We start from the raw sequence: 5,850 nt of genomic DNA, 5'->3' as shown, positions 1-5,850 counted from the left end.
AGGATGTTGTGCCGCACGATAATGACCCCGTGGTCATTTCGGTTGTCACGGCCGGCAGAAAGGTGCACAGGGTTCTAGTCGACCAAGGGAGCTCCGCAGATGTTATGTTCTGGTCGACATTCAACAAGTTGCGGTTGTCTCCTGACCTTTTGAGACCCTACACAGGATGCTTATATGGGTTCGCTGATAACCAGGTGGAAGTACTAGGCTACCTGGAATTGAGGACGACATTCTCGGATGGAGCGGCCTCACGTACCGAAAACATTAGATACTTAGTCGTAAACGCCAACTCAGCCTACAACATCTTGTTGGGTAGACCGGCGTTGAACAGGTTGAACGCAGTAGCCTCCACGCGCAACATGAAAATGAAGCTGCCGGATCTCAGTGGCAAAGTGATCGTCATCAAGTCAGATCAGGAGGAAGCGCGGAAATGTTATGAGAATAGCCTGAAAACGAAGAGAGGTGTGTTCATGGTGTTCGTGCTTCCGCCAGGTGCAGACACGGCGATGAAGATAGAACCCTTGAATGAGGCGACGCCCACGGAGTCAACGCCTGGCGAGGCCACACTCGTGAGGGCGACGCCCGAAGCAGACGCGCGCATGGAGGAGGGGCCTGACGACACATCGCCCGTAGAAGAGTCGACGCCTGGAAAGCACTACCGGGCGACGCCCCTTATGGAAGATAGCAGGGATCAGCTGGATGCCAACGTGGTGGAGAGGCAGATTGGCGGCAGAACGTTTAAGCTGGGGCGTTTGTTGAGCCAGGAAGAGCAGGATGAAGTGGCGGAGGTGATTTCACGTCATTTAGATGCGTTCGCATGGTCCGCCTCAGACATGCCGGGCATTGACCCTGACTTTTTATGCCATCACCTTATCATGGACGCCACGGTCCGCCCCGTGCGACAAAGAAGGAGAAAGTTTAATGAAGAGAGGCGACTGTGATAAGGGAAGAGACGCAGAAGCTGTTGAGTGTTGGACACATACGGGAAATCCAATACCCCGAGTGGCTGGCCAATGTCGTCCTAGTGAAAAAGGGAAATGGGAAGTGGAGGATGTGTGTAGACTTCACAGACCTGAACAAGGCATGCCCCAAAGACTCGTATCCACTACCCAGCATTGATGCCCTGGTGGATAGTGCTTCAGGCTGCGAAATGCTAAGTTTCTTGGACGCTTTTTCGGGGTATAATCAGATCAAGATGCACCCAAGAGATGAGGGTAAAACAGCGTTCATGACTGAGACGTGTAGCTACTGCTACAAAGTAATGCCGTTCGGGTTAAAGAATGCGGGCGCCACCTATCAGAGGCTAATGGACAAGGTCCTGGCGCCCATGTTGGGAAGGAACGTGCAAGCTTACGTAGATGACATGGTGGTAACTTCGCCTGATAGGAGGCGACATACAACAGACCTGGAAGAGTTGTTTGCCACCATTTCGAAATACCGCCTCAAACTGAACCCTGAGAAATGTGTCTTTGGGGTTGAGGCAGGGAAGTTTTTAGGCTTCATGCTCACAGAAAGGGGAATTGAGGCAAACCAAGGCAAGTGCGCGGCCATCATCGCCATGCAGAGCCCGACATCAGTAAAGGAAGTGCAGCAACTGACAGGGCGAATGGCAGCATTATCAAGGTTTGTTTCTGCGGGAGGAGAGAAGGGGCACCCCTATTTCCAGTGCCTTAAAAGAAATATTCGCTTTGCATGGACCGACGAATGCGAAGTGGCTTTCATCAAGTTGAAAGAGTACTTGGCGACGCCACCGGTCCTTTGCAAACCAGTAGCAGGCGTGCCCCTCCGGCTATACTTCCCGGTAACAGAACGAGTTATCAGTTCCGTGCTGGTCCAGGAGCAGGACCAAATTCAAAAGCCCATCTATTTCGTGAGCAAGGCTTTACAAGGCCCAGAGACGAGATACCAGTCGCTGGAAAAGGCAGCGTTGGACGTGGTATTTTCGGCCAGGAGGCTCCGCCACTACTTCCACAGTTTTACAGTAGTGGTGATGACGAACCTCCCTATACAAAAGGTATTGCAGAAACCTGAAGTAGCGGGAAGGATGGTGCACTGGGCGGTGGAGTTGTCGGAGTTTGACATCCAGTATGAGCCCAGAGGATCCATCAAAGGACAGGTATATGCAGATTTTGTGGCAGAGCTCTCGCCCGGAGGCGAACAAGAGGTGGAGGCGGGTTCGCAGTGGTTGCTCTCGGTCGACGGCTCTTCCAATCAGCAAGGAAGTGGTGCAGGGATAGTCTTGGAGGGACCCAATGGGGTGTTGATTGAGCAAGCTCTGCGTTTCGCCTTTAAAGCAAGTAACAATCAGGCTGAGTACGAAGCACTGATTGCAGGGATGCTCCAGGCTTTGGAGATGGGCGCGCAGAACCTCTTGGTGAAAAGTGATTCACATCTGATTACGGGATAGTTATCGGGTGAGTTCCAAGCAAAAGACCCACAAATGGCGGCGTATTTAAGGTACGTCCAACTACTGAAGGGAGCATTTAGCGCTCTTGAGTTAATACATGTCCCACGAGAACAGAATGCCAGAGCTGACCTGCTGGCCAGCTCAGGCAAGGGGGGCAGGCAGAGGACAGTAATCAAAGAGACGCTCTGATGGAGATCAAGCCCAAGAGAACATGGAGGCCACTCATCAAGCTCAAGAAGAGGTGGAGGCACAAATGGAGGATGCCCATGGAGGTCAAAGTCCACCTCAAAGGATTACAAGAAGCATGTTCAAAGCCTTGGGAGCAAGAGGACATTTATTTTCTCTTTTTGTAGTGTCTTTAGTTGAAGGTGCTTAGAGGGAAACCTTAGAAACCTCTTTTGTTATAGCATCTTTTAGGTTTTAAATAGGACCTTTAGGGGGGTGTATTAGTAGATAGGTGTAGGTGTAGTTTTTGGGAGGTGTCATAGTAGAAAAAGGTCACACCTCCCATGTGACTTGTTTTTGGTGGGAATTTCAAATGAGTTTATTTGAAATTTCCCACCTATTTTTCAGCACCTTAGGCTATAAATAGAGGTGCTTCCTTTGTAAAATTGAGATTTGAATTTTATCTAAAGAAACTATACTCAAAATTGGAGTGAGCATTTGGAGAGCTTTGAGCTTCTTCTCTAGTCTTATCTTGAAGGACCATGGTTTCCTCAAGTGGCGGCTTCCACACTCATCTAGGAGCATCCATTCTTCTAGTGGCGTGATCATCCAACCATTCCTCCATCTTCATGAGCATTCTCTTCTCCTTCCTTTCTTCTTCTTCAATTTGTTCTTATTGCCTTGAGTTTTGAGTTGTTTTTGTTTCGGTTCCTTTAATTTTCCAGCACCTATTTTCTGTTTAGTTTTTAAATTCTGTTCGGTTCTTTTGTTTTGAAGTTCAATTCTGTTCGGTTTGTTCTTTTCCTTCTCCTTTGTTGATTCAATTTGACAATATTTGGTTCATCCAAATGAGTTTGGGATTTGGTACTTGTTTTGGTGAGTTCTTGATCTTAGAACTATGATCCAACTTCTAAGAAAGTGCCTCTACATTTTCCAGCTCAAGGTGATTCCTCAAAGTGTCAAGAATCTTGTTCTATGTGGCTATTGGAATCACATCACGCTCAAAGCTCCGAGAAAATTCGTGGAAGACAACAGGGTGGATGTCCTCCATGTTAGCACTGCGAGAGGGAGGCCAAGGAGTCATCGTTCCTTGACTCAAGATACGGTAAAGACCGTGCGAAGGAGGAAGGCATGCGCAGATATATGCTTTAGCCGAAGGAGACACCTGGATGACGCCATACATACGGTATCTGTCGGATGGGGTTCTCTCAGCGGAACCAGAGGAGGGCAAGAAGGTTAAGAGGAATGCCGCAAGATACACCCTAGTGGATGGAGTATTGTTCAGACACGGGTTCACCCACCCTATCCTAACGTGCGTAAGCGGCAACGAGTGCACTAGAATAATGGCGGAGCTCCACGAAGGCATTTGTGGGAGTCACGTGGGGGGAAGGTCTTTAGCCTCTAAGGTGGTACGCGCAGGTTTCTACTGGCCAACAGTAAAAGAGGATTGCGTGCGGCACGCCCAGCGTTGCAAGCAGTGTCAGAAACACGCTGATAGGCACAAGGCGCCGCCAGAGGAGCTGAGATCCATATACAGCCCGTGGCCTTTCCATACGTGGGGGATTGACATCCTAGGTCCATTCCCATTGGCGATAAGGCAGATGAAGTATTTGATCATTGCCATTGAATACGTCACCAAGTGGATAGAGGCGGAGCCCGTGGCCCAGGTTACTGCGCACAAGGTGCAACACTTTGTTTCGAAGAACATTGTAGCTTTGGCGTGCCTAGGCGGCTGGTATCCGACAATAGAACCCAGTTCGCCAGCCAACAGTTGAGAAACCTGTGCGCAGAGGTAGGCATCAAGCAAGTGTTCGCATCAGTTGAACACCCCCAGACTAACGGGCAAGTAGAGTCAGTGAATAGAGTTTTGCTGAGAGGACTAAAGAGAAGGCTAGAAAAAGCTAAAGGAGCGTGGGCGGAGGAAGTGCCAAGGATTGTATGGGCATACCACACCACGCCCCAATCTTCCACCATGGAGACGCCTTTCAGCTTAATATATGGGTCAGATGCGATGATCCCGGTTGAGATTCACGAAAGCTCGCCACGTTACCAGAATTTCGTGGCCGAAGAATCCAACGAAGAGAGGCGGGTGAATCTGGACCTACTGGACGAAGCCAGGGAAGAAGCAAGAATAAAGGTCGAGGCAGTGAAGAGAAGAGTAGAGCGACAATATAGCTCTAAGGTGAAGCCACGGCATTTCCAGGTTGGCGACTTAGTTATGAGGAAGGCTCACCCATTTGAGTTAGAAAACAAATTGTCTCCCAAGTGGACCCTTCAGAATCACCGAGGCTAAGGGGAATGGTTCGTACAACCTAGAGACTTTGGAAGGGGGTCCCATTCCGCGCAGCTAGAATGCGGCCAATTTGAATTTTTATTTTAGTTGAATTATGTAATTGAACAGCCATGTAACAATCTTATCGTAGGGGACACTCTTTTTCCCTCTCGGGGGTTTTTTAACGAGGTCACCCAAATAAAAAGAAAAGAAGTTCAAGAAAAACCTTGCCTCAGTTTTTATCTTTTTCCCACTCGAGGTGTAAGATCAAGGGGTAAAGAGATAAAAGACAAAGACTCGAAGTGGCGACAGGCGTCGCTGAACGTATGCGTCGCCAAGAAGGGGGCGTCGCCAAGAAACATAACGGAGGAAACGTGCACAGCATGTTAGAGGAAGCGAATGTAGACGAGAGTGTGCAAAAATAAAGGAGCGGCGTTACAGAAATCAAAACATGGCGCGAGAGTTAAGATTACAAATAGAGTTGGAGACAAAGGTGAATGAGACAAATGAGGCAAGCATGTACATGCCCTATGCTCGTACGAAAAGTGCAAACAGGCCACCTCTCAGTGGCCTCAGGAATCTGGATGGGAGAAGGACGAAGCTCCGTTCTCAGTCCTTAGCGCCTAGGTAAGCTGTGACCTCTGTTGACGGTTTATCTTCGAACCTGCACCGAAGAAAACAAGCATGGTGAAGGCACCACAAGACAGGACATGCAAAGATTTAGTAAAGATGAAGAGCAGGAGGTTCTAAGGTAATCTCTCGTACATATATATTTCTCCAAGGCTTCGGCGTTGTACTCCAAGCTAATCAAAGCGGCAGCGTCAAAGCCCCCCGCCTCAGCCAGGATCCGGCATGACACCTGGTCGTTCAAGGGCAGCCTCTTGAAAGGCTTGGACTTCAAGGCTCTCGTCTCCCTCACCCAGTACAGTGGAAAACCGTCCAGGGCGGAAGGCACGAGATCGGAACAGCAAACTTTGAAAAATCTACCCTTCCACCCTGTGAAGGA

The sequence above is a fragment of the Phaseolus vulgaris genome, chromosome 4 (genome assembly GCF_051622355.1).
Source record: "Phaseolus vulgaris cultivar YP4 chromosome 4, ASM5162235v1, whole genome shotgun sequence".
In the NCBI taxonomy this organism is placed as follows: Eukaryota; Viridiplantae; Streptophyta; class Magnoliopsida; order Fabales; family Fabaceae; genus Phaseolus; species Phaseolus vulgaris.
The sequence above is the reverse complement of the archived record's forward strand: the minus strand, read 5'-3'. Positions refer to the sequence as shown.